Source organism: Drosophila hydei, unplaced genomic scaffold (genome assembly GCF_003285905.1).
Source record: "Drosophila hydei strain 15085-1641.00,03,60 unplaced genomic scaffold, DhydRS2 tig00000149-arrow-pilon, whole genome shotgun sequence".
NCBI classification, from domain to species: Eukaryota; Metazoa; Arthropoda; class Insecta; order Diptera; family Drosophilidae; genus Drosophila; species Drosophila hydei.
The window spans coordinates 6,711,782-6,726,603 of NW_022045678.1; positions in this window are offsets into that span (position 1 = coordinate 6,711,782).

The window sequence follows — 14,822 nt, forward strand, 5'->3', positions numbered from 1 at the left end:
CGTCAACTTTTCTTTTAAGACAATACTAATTTGATAAGTAATAAAATCTATGTTTACTTTACAATAATCTAAAAATCAAATTTAATTTATCTAGTTTGCTAGAGATTTCAAATTATTAATTTATCCTCGTGTAGATAAACCGAATCGACAAATATTTAGTAGATATACATACACTCATTAAGGGCGTGGCATTTTTCACAGAGTTAGAGTTAGACAAATTTTTCACGTAAGTTACAGCTGAGATTATCTGCAGATCGACGACAAATTCTATATCTGTCCGTGGGAGCGCAAATTGTTTTGTCGCTGTTGCAGCCAGACTCATATGATTTGTGTAATGATGTTCCTGATACCCTCACTAGAGGCGAAACAAATTGGGAATTAGTATATCTAAATAAACAAAAATAGTTACGTTACTGTAGGCCGCTTCAGTTTATTGAATTGATCAAAAATTAGATATTCACACCCACTGGGAAATTTTCAAATGAGAAAAACTATATTCTATATACTTTCGACATGCTCTATTTACCAATATTTGCACACGTACTCGTGGACTTGGACAGTCAAGTCACTGCAGTCTCCACAGGTTTTGTGAAATTTCGTGTAGCAAGTGGAAACAAACGTGGCATAATGCATATTTTTGATCAGGACGATGATCTGATAAATGCCGACAATGTGATTTCGCTTTTTAATAGTACTCGTAGCTTCAATACCATAAGCGTAAAGAATTTTGCAAAAACATATTTCGAGGTGTGCTTTTAGAACAGAATTTATTCAACAGTTATTTTCCCACAGTAAAGCCCGTAAGCCCCTGCGCTGGATGCAGTCGCTGCATAAACTGCGTAGCTTACATCATTTATTAGAGAATATTAAAGTCAATAAAGTTGTGAATAAAATATATTTGTTTTTATTACAGACGCTAGCTAATATACACATTTTATGGTCTAATAGAAGCAGTAGACTAAAATATGGAATGAACTGTGCTTATTAGCAAAGTAAAAGGGACGCGATTGAAATAGTTGTCCCGCAAAAGTTTGCCACACAACACAAAGAACAAAGAGATAGAAAGCCAAGATATCACAGGGCGGAGACTAGAAGTGTAGGTTGGAGTCCAAGAGGGAAATAATAATAATAATAATACTACAAAGTTGCACGATGCAATATATGTACGTTACATATTCATATAAATATGATATTGAATAGTTTCGTTGAACAACTCATTTGCCAACACAAACACGTTTACATGTATAAACTTATATACATATATATGTAGATAGTGTATACATATATACGTAGATAGTTATATGTGTCTGTGGAAGTTTAGACTCCTTTCAAAGGCAGTCTTTAAGCCAGTCTGCTCTTCATAAACTGAGTCCGTTTCCGTGTCCCTTGCCTTTGCCTGTGCCCAATTGAGTTGTGGAACTCACCGTGTCTGTTGACTTTGTTCCCTATCAACAAGTCGCCACTTAATTCAATTACATTAGATACGACGAGGAAGTAAAAGGATGAGACGACGTCCCCTACCAGCCATGAGGATTGAGACGGGTGTATGTAGAGGGGGGTAGAGTATACGGGGCATGGAAGTTGCGATAGGCCAAGCATAGAATCTGCGGTTAAATGACAGCTGAGCACTGCTGTGGCATTCGGCGCGTGAATATAAAGCGTGTGGCTCTCTTAATAGCCGCCGGAAATTTAATTTAGATTTTTCGCCAATTAAATATCTCTCGATGTGCTTTTCAGGTCTCATGTATTTTCATTTTCAGCTCTTGCAATAAAGACTCGCAAACAAATTAAAAGCCTTGCTAAAGGTCAATCGCTAAATGGGTTTCCTAAATGTTTAGAAACGCCTAAAGCCAATTAATTCCATCAGCAGCAACTGGAAGTTTCATGTATTTATTTATTCAGCTGACCAATTTCACAGTTTTGTAAATCAATATTTGATAAATGTGTGTGCTTATTAGAAATATATAAAGACTAAAATGGAAATGACATTAGTCAAATGAGTTTGTTTTGTCTCATATCCATGTTAATCAATTTCTTACTGATTAAAAACGATTAAATTAAATAAGGAAAATACGAGAGTTTCATTCACTTCTGCCAAGCAAAACTTCAAATGAAATTTACAGTAATATAAGATGATAACACATTAATGTCTTGTAAATTTAGAAATCATATTGATTATTGTAGACCACTACATTTATTGCATTATTTGTACGATGGAATACGATGGTAGCCTGAAATGTTTCTCGGTCCTGGAATATTTTATACCTATTTAAATATATTATTTTAAAATATTTTATTTAATTCTCAAACAAAACAAGTCGGCCGACTACGAGATATCCTGATAACAGTCCTATCTACGTTGTGAATATTTTCCATAGTTTATATAGATTCGAACCAACATTGCCACCTTTACCAACACCGCCACTTCATAATTTAAAAAAAAAAAAAACAATAAAAGTCTTCTCGCCTCATGACATTGAACTTAGAACTTCTCGCCGACGAGCGTCGCATCTACCAACACCGACATTACACTGATTGCAGAATAAGTTACAAATCTCAACTATAGTAGCAGCTGACAATTCAGACACTATTCAATCGCAATTTCGATTGTTCGAATAGAAAAGAATGCACGCATTTCAATGATGTGTGTACAGGTATAGGAAAAATGCGTACGTTTGGCGCTGCTTACCACATACTTTTGCAAATTGGCCAAACGGTTTGTTTAATAACTTCTGTTTTACTTAATGGATTTCAATGAAATTTTCAGAATGTAAAATTGCAAGTTTCACATGTTTTCAATAGAACTTAATTTAATGAATTTGGGGAATTTTGAAGTCGATATCCAAAATTGAACAAAAACCAAACAAACTGTAAAAATTACACATTAAACTACATACAAAATTAGGAGGTTCTAGCCGAACGATATATAATTTAATAACTGCAGTAATAGATTATTTGAACTCTTGATATGCGTGTGCTACACGCGGAACTAAAGAAAAATAAATTCAAGTCTCTTATAGATGCTGAGATCGACGGGTTCACAGACAGGGATAGACGGATAGACAAACAACAGGGTTAAATCGGCTCGGCTTGTCGTCCTGATGAAGAATATTTTTAGATATGGCTAATCTACATATATATATGGGGTCTGTCACGTCCTTCTGCCTGTTACATACATTTTAACAAAACCATTATATTCTGATTTCCCATTTTCAATGGGATCAGGCTGCATAACACTCATTCACATTCTTAAAAAAAAATTAGTAAAATTTAATTGTTATAAATTTAACGGGACCAACAATAAGCCTTTAAGATTTGTGAATTAACAGAATTATTATATTATTTAATCTTTAATAAAAAAAAATGAAATAAACATAGAAACAATTAAATTAGGATGGTGTTTTACAATTGAATAAATAGCAAATGCAAATAGTTCATTCCTTTCAAATAAAATAAACAGAAAAATATGCCTATTGTAAATTCAGATAAATTGAAATTATTGTTTATGCAAATTGATAAAAAGTAGTGGGATTCCTCATCTGTGTGTCCATTTCAAAATTGAAAGAGTGGAAGTTGAGAATCGGAAACCGCTTAAAATCAATCGTTTCTTTTAATTACAAACACTATTGGAAGAGCAACAGCCAACTTGGCAGCAAACATAGCTATATTTGTTAGGAAACATAGTTTTCGAATAAAATACGCACATTTTTATGCGACACAAATAGAATTTAGAATCAACAAGAGTATTTTAAAAATTAAAAGAATGATATACCGTACCAATCGAAGACCTACTTATCAGCTTCCGGTATTCTATTTATATATAACTTACAAGTTTTTAAAAATTTTGTTTTTTGAAATTCATTTCAACCTAGCTAGTTGTAGTACTATATATATTTAAAAAAAACGGTTACGATTTGAATATATATAATATATATTGAATATATTGAATAATTTTCTGACTGACGTTTCTTCAAATAGTGTTCTAAAAGACTGACGGCAATATCTCAAGACAATACTAATTAGTCTTTTTCGTAATCTTAAATTTCTGTGTCATGTAACATTGGGTTCGACTATTTCAGTTTGAATGTAATGAGAAAACAAATACAAAATTAAAGACGAAAAATTAGTAAAAGGTTTTAATTTAACAAAACTTTCGTAAAACAAATAAAATTTGTATAAACTAAAAATTTTCAAAGAGAAAGTCTTGCATATTTTCATTAAAGGCTGACAACAATTTTAAAATGTCTCAAAATTGTTTTAAATAACATATTATAAAGAAGATTTCATTTACTTAAAGTTAAAAACAAAACATACATTTATTTTTAAGACATCGATAGATTTTAGTTTCGTTTCTTTTTATGTTTTGTATTTATTTCCATGATGCGAAAAACAGCAATGATATTAGCATAGACGTAACGCGATGCCTCTTCGGGCCTTAGACTACTGAAACGCCCAGTAATACAATATTAATTGTCTGTGCACAAATGATCGGTAATTTATCAAAATTAAATTCCATACTCATTGAGAAACATAACAAACTGTGGAAATATACATATATGTATATGTATATGTATACGTATATGAAAAATATAAATGCCGAAACGACTTTTGTTAAACTTTGTTAGCTCAGTATTCACTATTCAGCATAAAATTGGTTTAAATCTTTTATATCTTGACTATACATATAAACGTTGCAAAGCCAATTATAAACGAAACGACGGGAATGCACGTATCGGAACTATGAGCTTCGAGTCCGATGTCGCTTATAATTTGCGCTCAATTCAACTCCAACGCGACCGACGCGCGACAAGCTCTGATTGAAACTGAGCAAATGCGACTAGTGATAAGCTAAGCGTACCGTGTAAAGGACAAATGCTGCACTTCGTGTTAGATCGGCTGTGGCCCGAAGTAGACAATCACCCCTTCAATGGGCGGGGAGAGTGTATGCAGCATACCCATTGGCGGCTATATGGCAGGGGTTGGAGTGCTGGACAGAGAGACAGAGCGAGAGAGAGTACCGTAAGTAGTTAATTTAAATGAGAGAGTGACTGGAGAAAGAAAAACAGATTCCACCACGTGTCGAAGTGGATTTTATATCCTTTTCCCTTGTTTCATGAAAGTAATCGTTTTACTCTGTACCCATTGAATATGCGTAAACTATCATACTCTCGCTTGTTATACTCTCAACCCATAGAATATTGGGAAAACAAAAAGTACAACCCAGCTTATAACGTAATTTAGACGGATTGACGAAGACTGGTTCAATCTATCCGTCCGTGTGTCCTCGCCGACCTCGCAAATTATAATAACTGGAGACTTTAAATTCAAAATAATTGCTAAATTAAATAGTGATACTCGTTCACCTATTTTGTGTACCCTGAACATATTGAAAATGGGAATTTGGCGTATAATGGTTTTGTGAAAATGAGTGTCACAGGCAGAAGAGTGCGTGTCAGACATTAAATATATTAATTGTTGATCAGGACGACATCTGAATCGATCTGGCCATGTCTATTTTAAATGTATACTTGTGTATACCAGGCGCAGAACGATCATATCATTTTTATTCGATAACTCATCCCATTTCCTTATTATCGATAAAATTCAATATTTTGCCTTCGTTTCTTAATTATAGTCTGAATACCATAAATAACGGAAGTGTCCAGCTTATCATTGGGGCTCCTGTAATAAATAAGCAGATTTGATATATTTAAGATTTTGTGCTCTGGCAAATACAAAACATAGGAATGCTTTTATCACGCTGTGAAAATTTGATAAGAAAAGTTCATCTCGAAAAATAGTTATGCTACAATCGAGTTCTCATGATATAGACCATAATGCAGCCCTCTGCAGCAGTTGCGGAAACTGCAAAGTGACAGAGCGCGTGGCTATGCATGCGTGCATATGTGTCTGTATGTGATACTTGTTGTACATGAATAAGAAACGTTTGGTGATTGGAATATGAATTCCTCGCGGTGGTATTATCGACTAGAGTCGTCTTATCGGTCTATAGTAGATATAGACCAATAAATGTTATTCAACAGTGAGTTCTCCTAATTAATAGGTATATTATATGCTCCTATCTATTACAAATTAATTTGTTGTTATTGTATTTTAAAAGTTAATCTACTGAGGACAGTATGCGTAGGGTTGCATTTGTATTGCCAATGGAACACATTGAAAAACCTCAGTTTCTACAACTTCTACTTTCGGACTTACTACATTCGAATATAATAATGAAGGCTTTTAGCTTACGCTATTTCTAACTACCCATGTGTTGTGTATTTATGCCTAAATACAACCTGTGGGTTTGGCCGGGGTTCAGTGTAGTTCCTTGTCCTCGAGAGCTGTCTTGTTTCTTTTAATAAATATAAATACCTAGAATGAGAAATCTGACTGCTGTTTTAAATTGCTTTCTACCTATGTCGAGTCGGCCAGACGTGTGTGAAAAGTATTTGACCTGTTTGCCGTATCGTTCTAACATTTATAAAATTTCATTGCTTACCGCAAAAATTAAACTCAAAACAACAAAAGCAACAAAATAGAAATAATGCGAATAACCAAACAAATGGTCGAAAGTAAGTTCATTGCACATACTTGGTTTACATTTCTCAAATTCTTTTCAAAACATAGTCCCCGACATTATTTTATTTAACATTTTCAAGGTCCTTTTGGTTTATTTATTACCACAAAAGCTATGAATTTTCCTCAGCTTCCAGTGCAGAAGTATATACATACATACACATATGCATACTTATTTCCCCGTTCACGGGGTTTGTGGTTAAATTGCCATGGCAATTGTGTATCTAACATATTAGTAATGGCATGCCTGTGATGTTTCCAACGTTTAGTTATAATTGCAGATTTTCGTATACGCACATATAAAAAAGAACTCAGCTTAAACGAAGACATTGACAATCTGCAGAGTTTAAGGTTTTTCACTTCTGGCTGTAAGCTTGCTTATTTCATATCAATATTTTCAATATATAATTGTATCATAATAATAATAACAATAAAAGTAAGATGTTCACGCAATGTCTCAGTGTTTTTTTCTCAAACCAAACTAAAACGATTTGATATATATACATATATATATATGTATGTATATAATATATAGTAATATATATATAATATATATATATATATATATATTCATCAAATATATCTGTTTTTAATTTTGGTGTACGTCTGTATAAATCTAGTTTCAAATAATACATACATTTTGTTGTATCGAGAGTTAATTATTTCAGAATATGTCCCACGTCTAAAGATACCAAATCTTATATAGTAAATACAATTCAGATTGATTTCACATTTTTTTTATACCAGTTAAAATTGTTTTCAAATCAAATTGCAAAATTGCAATTTGTAAAAGTGTTTGCGTGTGCATTTCAGAGTAAACGGTTTGAAAAACATCAACAAACATCATCGCTTTACCTATCTAGCCAATGGGCGAATCCAAAACATTGTAAGCCACTAATTTTCCGAGGGTACATACGAATATAAACAAGTAACAGTGGTCGGGACTTAGCGACTTGGCGATACCCTGCGCAGAGCTGATATTCAAATCAGCATACATACATAACGCATAAGCACGCGCTGTGTCTACTGTGCAGCTTACGCAACGGCTGAGCTCAGGCTGCCGTTGGGCTTTACCATGGCAACTTAATTGTTGAATAACTTCTCGCCTAGATGGACTTTCTTATGAGAATTATTGGAGCGTGTTAATGACATTCATATGAATTATTTTATACTAGTCTCTGGTATTCAAAATCCAAAACATGCAGTCTTTATATTCATTACGGAACTAACAGAGTAAGTGTGAAGTCCCTAAAATTTTTGGTATTCAAGTTAACATTGAAAACTTAAGTTACATGAACGATTTTTATCTATAATAAGGAGATGGAATGAGTTATCGAATGTAGATTTCAAATTTGAATTATCTGGCTTAAATATCGGCGAAATGGTTTGCTTTCCCACGAGTAGTCAAAAAGACGGACGGTTTTAAAACGGACATTAAATTCATATAATTATATAAAATTTTCAGAAATTATTTATTAAAGCGTCACAGATTCTCTATAACTATTACATAACTTCCATATAGCCGTTATATACTGCCAATTTTTAACGGGTTAAGAAATTCACCATCTGCAAAATTTCGAGATAAAATGAATCTTACTATCGAATGCTAAATAGCTCTTCTTAAAATACACAATTAAGTTGCTTAAATATAAAAAAGCTTTAAAAAACTATGAAAATATTTGTAAATATTTATAATATAATATATATATAATATATATATATATATATATATATATATATATATATAAATACATAAAGAGGATACCAAATAATATTTAAATGAGGGACGTTGACTAAATGCAGTCTAATAGCCTGCGCTGTGTGAGCTAAGTATATACTCGGTCCACACACTCAAAAATATTCATGGAAAGTATCATGCGTACCAATTGACTTCTCTTATGGCCACTTTAGTTATCGGGCGCCGTATCCGACTTATGCAATGCAGAGACATACATTACCGATGTGGAAGTTCGTGTGAGTTATGTGAGCATAATTTCTGTACTTTGTGAGGAACATTGTGTGTACTCCCCACTTGAAAGACAATCGAGAAGCCGATTGACTTTGTACAAGTCGAGTGACTTAGGAAAAAATGTTTGCTTTTTGGTTTTCGAGCGAACGGGAAAATGTAAGAAGAGCACAGCTTACCAAGTCGCTCCCGGTGCCGAAAAACAAACGGAAGTTCTTGCAGGCAAACAGGCCCAGACAGTCAGGCAACCATGCATAAGAAACGACAACAGCTTCGGCTTTCTCGATAAAAAGAGTGCCAGGCAACAGGAATCAAAAGGCTGGCAAGACGGTTGCGAATGCGAATGTGAATGCGCCCTTCGCGAATTGCAAGCGCCACGTCACAAAGCACACACTCTTTCAGGAGATTTCACATCATTTATTGTTCAAAGTCTTTTTTGAAAAGCATCAGCTTCCCACTTGACTGGCTGACAATAATCTCTGTTGTTTTGTCGACATCGACATTGCGAATGTAATTATTGTTGTTGTTGTAATTGTTACAGTTACTGTTACTGTTCGGCTTGCTTTTGGCCGTGGCACCCAAAGTCAACGTCCATTTGTTCAAGTACCATCCGTACTAAGAGGGATGCTTTACTGAGCGATTGACAGTGTTTTAATGCTGGCGATTACAATGCTCCTTTGCTTTTTACTTGGCTCGTATAGAAAACAATTAGCTTTGCTGAGCGACTGAATGACTGACTACTTTAGGCAATATGAACAGGAGCTTAAGAAGCACCGAATGTCACTCGGCTTATTGTCTCCCCGGCTTCGCAATTATGGAGTACCTCTTAGCAGTCCAATTAGGCTTAAGCAGTTAAAAGTTCAAAAGTTAACAGCCATCATTTGCCATAGTAGGTATGCAGTATACAAAATTTTGAGGATTTTTCAACATTACCAAAAGCACTTCAGCAAAATATATGCAAAATAAATGCATGTCTTTACAATGCGCATCTTCCATGGCAAACTTCTAATAACCTGTAAGCTGAAAAAATATTTCCCAGCACATATATATAAATTTATATATATATATATATATATATATATATATATAAGTATGTATGTACATACATCTATTCCTCTTAATCCTCATGTACAAAATTCATTGTTGCATTCACATAAGCCTTTTAATTAGAGTATGCTGTAATCCAATTTTAATTCCTCATTAGTTGAGATTATCATCATTGTGATAGAAAGGCATTTATCAAAGCATCTAGCAATAACAGTTTGTTGTGTTCACATTCGCGTTAGAAGGCAAAGTCTCTATCTGCACATTCAACAACGCCAGCATCATCTAAGTTTCATTTTGGTTCAGCTGGGATGTGCTCGACTCCTTTTCAGCAGCCGCTCTTGGGTATGAGAAATGTTTGCAAAAATCCGCATTTGCGAGTATATACATACGATTGAATGGCGAGCAGGCAGTCTTAAGACTTGCGGAGCCATGATGTTCTAGTGCTGAAGGCATTTTACTAAGCCGTTGAGATTCACTGAGGTAATCCCCAACAAGAAACTCAGTAAATCCGAAAGTGTTTCTTGGATTTTATTATTTAAAGTGATTAAAAGTTATTGTTGTCGGCTGCCATTGACGTTGTCTTTGCTTTTCGACTTTTCATTCTATGAGCACAGTTTAGGGGCTTTGCGAAAAAGTGGTTATGTGAGCACAATAAAATCTTAACTGCTCAGTTGTAGACTTATTATACTTACATTTTTGATATTGATATTGATTTATTTTATTCTCTTCATTTTCCATTGCTGCCTGCTTATGAATCTTTATTCATATTTCAAATGCAACTAAAATTGCTATCTGATAAATAATTTTCTATTTAATATGTAAAAATAAAGAAACCCGTTTTGGTTCTTTTAGTCTGTGGTATTGACACATGAATTTTGATATTTTATTACCTTAAATTTAAACCATTACGACAGAATCTAAATAAAAAGGGTGTTTTTGTGGGTGAATGCTTTTTACAGTAGCTTGACGTAGAACAGAGTATCTCAGCGGGAATTTTCAATAGCATAAAAATTGTGGAAGCTTTAGCTAAAGTGCCGTAAAACTGTTAAACTGAAACCACTCAGTTTTTTAATTAAAAATTTTGTAAATATCAAGAAAGAGTGCTCGACTAGGAGATACACTGAACCGATTAGGTGATATTATTATACGCTCCCTTTTATGCAAACATTACAAACAACACACTCACGCGCTATGCTTACTGTGCAGCTTACGCATCAGCTGTACTTGAGCTGCAGTGTGGACTTTATTATGGCAACTTAATTGTTGAATAACTTTTCGTCTAGATGAACTTATTCCAATTCAGATCATGTAAATATTTTTTAATTATCTATTTGATATTAACCATTTTCCATTTGATACACGTTTTTACTCATTTTGGGGAGGGATGGGATGTATCAAAAATTTACCAATTGTTTCTACGTCACGGCAAATCTGAAGTATACAGCGATTTTTGAAAATTTGAATTATCGATTTTTATCGATAGTAAGGATATTTCCTTAGATAGATTATCGTAGAGTATCGAAAATTGAAAAATTTGCACAGCGTATGATATACCTGAGTATATATTTAATACTTCAAGTCTCTAGCTTTTGTGGCTTACGAGGTCTCTGTGTTCCTTCTGCCTGTCACATACATTTCCACGAAAATATTATATCCTGAATTGCAATTTTCAATGGATTCAGGATATAAAAGCATCGCAGTATGTGCGTATTTCTAGTTTTCGATTTCCATAGAATATCATCATGTAATATTTGACCACTGTATACCTAAACGCATAAAAAATACTTACGGGGTGAAATATATTTTTTGGTTTATAAATTGCTTTCGCAAGATGCAATTGGGAGCCATCAGTGATGTTATAAGATATTATAAATTTCTAATATAGTCAAACAAATAGCATACATTCAAGAGATGTTGCGTATTAAACAAACTGCAAATATCTCCACTTATTTATGATTTATTATTTACTTCTATTTTCGGTGAATATTATTATTTTAATTATACTTAAAAACGCTAAATAACTTTTAACTTTTCAACACTAGCGGCTTGTATGAAGCATGAGTAAGCTGTGGACTCGTTGAACTCAATTTTACACATCACCTTGCAAAACATGCGTGACCACTGTAAGCTTATTGACAAAGTATGAATTGCCTTTGAAGGGAGAAATACAACAGTAAAATACTCACATTCACGTTCAGTAACAATAGTGTCCATTAACACGCTGGCGGCCAAACAACTTCGCTATTGATGTCATAAATTAAAATTGCAATCGCAGACCATTGATGATAAATCATACGCTCGGATGAGTTTTCATCTCGCACATGAATTGTAGCTGCCGGCGACTCAACGCTCCTCTGCCCACTCCCTCCGCCCCCAAATGCTGCTCGATGCGATGATGTGACTGCTGCATGAGGAGCATGAGGGGCAGACAGCACACAGTCATCAGGAGCTGTGGGTGCTATATTGCGACGTGATGGGATTTTCAAAAATCCGAGCTAAATCGTTTTTGTTTGCAGCAAAGCTAACTTTGGCTGCTAACTTTGTTAGAAGAAAAATTTATGTTTTATTTGGTGTCAATTTGTGGTAGAAATCATTCTCTTTATTCATAAATCGCATGCAATTCGATTATATTCGATGATTTGATTGCTTAAAATTGAATTTGCGTGATACTGAAGATATTTCAATACATCCTCGTACGTGACGATCAAACACAATATGAATATACTTATGTAGTTTAGGAATACATTCATATACATATCTAGATATACGGCTTGTTCATACACATATTTATGCCGAAGGCATGTCTAGAATAGAAGACTACTCGAATTGCATGTATATATTGTTGTATATTATTGCATTGGACACGTTCAATAGTCCACTTTCATTCCTGAATTAAATTTACAAGGATATGAGTATTATGAAAATAACTTGGATCATCTACTACTACAACTAGATTAGCAACCAAAACGATTCAGTCATAGCCAATTGAACCATCGGGACTATCTTAAACGAATTATATTGTAGCTATCTTATGTTGACGACACGTAAGTTTAAGTGCTCTAACTAAATGACTTAGTATTGTTATCGTAACTTAATTAGTTGGAAATGATTTAGTTTTACTATTGTTCACGGCAACAACTGAGTTTAAGCTGAAATCATATTTTCTTCTCACATGAACTAACATTTTTTATTAATTTATATATTTGCATAAATGCACTTATATGTTACAGTTGTACATCTCCTTATAGCATATATATTTATGTTGTAAGTTTCTTTTATTTTCAAAACATAACTAACTATACTATTGGATTTAAAATATTCAGAATATATTAGTAATACATGCTAACTTATTGATCAAATATGTACATCAATATATAAATATATAAACATATAAATATATGAATATATAAATATATAAATATTTAAATATTTAAATATATAAAAGATAAAAATAGAAAGAAAATAGAGAAAGAAAATATAGAAAGAGATAAATAAAAGAGAGAAATAGAGAAATAGAAAGAGAGAAAAAGAGAAAGAGGCAAAGAGAAATAAATATATAAATAAAAATATTTAAATATATAAATATTTAAATATATAAATATATAAAAATATAAAAATATAAATATTTAAATATATAAATATTTAAATATATAAATATATAAATATATAAATATATAAATATATAAATATATAAATATTTAAATATATAAATATATAAATAATTAAATATATAAATATATAAATACAAAAAAATACATAGGATAGTTGTTTTTCTTTTACTTTTTTATAAGAAATGATATTTTAAATGCTCTTAAAATATTTGAATTGCAGCCCTGTTTAGTTTATTATATGTTGGACAAACCTTGTTTAATTCACAATTAGATGTTTTTCAATTGATTCAATTTAATTCAATTCCTAGATATATTCTATCTTTCAACTTAAATCAAGCTTAACAAAACCATAAATATTACTATTTAACCACATTTATTGAACTAACTTAAGGATTTGTGAAGCTAATTCATGATTGGGAAATCGACTGCAAAAATTCTTTTTTATTGCTATGTGAAGACACCTCGAATTGGTAACAAGATAGTAAAGTTAACAATACCATTTTTTTAACTATTCATCATAAATCTAATAGGCTATAACTCAGAAAAATGTTCAGATAAGCAAACTTTTATTAGAGTTATGATGCTATTGACAATGGGAATTCAAGGTGTAGAGTTTTTTAAAATTGTACGTAACTGACAGAAGAAGGCGCAGCACATCCCATAAAGTATATCAATTTTGAATCATAACGACGAGTTAAATCGATCTTGACATTCCCTATGTCCATCCATTCGTCCGGCCGTTCCACCGACTGTCACGTCGGTCAAATTAAAATTTAAAATTCATACTAAAGGTTTACATGTTTAGTGTATATATGTATATATACGAGCTAATTATGCAGATTGTGATTTATGATATCTCCAAGAGCTTCGTTACTAGCTTTTTAAGGGAATATAAGTTTCCTGACAGTTGACAATTAAGGCAATTCAAACGAGTCGCAAATAACTTATGTAACGATACCTTTATTGTTTTTCACAATATTCAATATTCTCCGATGACGTACAGCTTTAGACAGTACTTTTGCTTATAACATAAATTGTTTAAATATAGTACTTAAAATTCAAGCTCTATGTCAAATAAGTAAGAAAGCTATTGTCGATGGTGCCTGATTAAGTTTTAAATATACTCTAAAAATTGTTCAAACATATGCATAGATACAGAACAAATTTAGACTTCAAATTTCATACTCCACCCATTCAAACTTGGGCCTTTACAATCAAACAGCAAGTTTGTTGCCCCTCGGTAACACGCACGGCGCTACCAACATCGCAGCCTTGCTCCTCGAACACTAAGTAGCAAATAAAAACTAAAGCAGTGCTGACAACACAATTCAATTGCAATTGAGATTCTTTGAATAGAAAGAAATGCACGTCTTTGAATGTATGTTGGCACACTCATAGAGAAATTAATTCTAGGCTCACATCGATGCATTCGTACATGCTGATAGATGAACAGATAACGCGAAATTGAATCAACACATCGTTCTGATCAGGATCGTGCAAACCACGAACATGATTTAGCTTCTTTTTTTAATAAAGCATGTTATTTAAAATTTAGCACCCAAAAAAAGGCAATTGTTTTGTAGACATTGACTTATGTATTCTAAGAATAAGACATA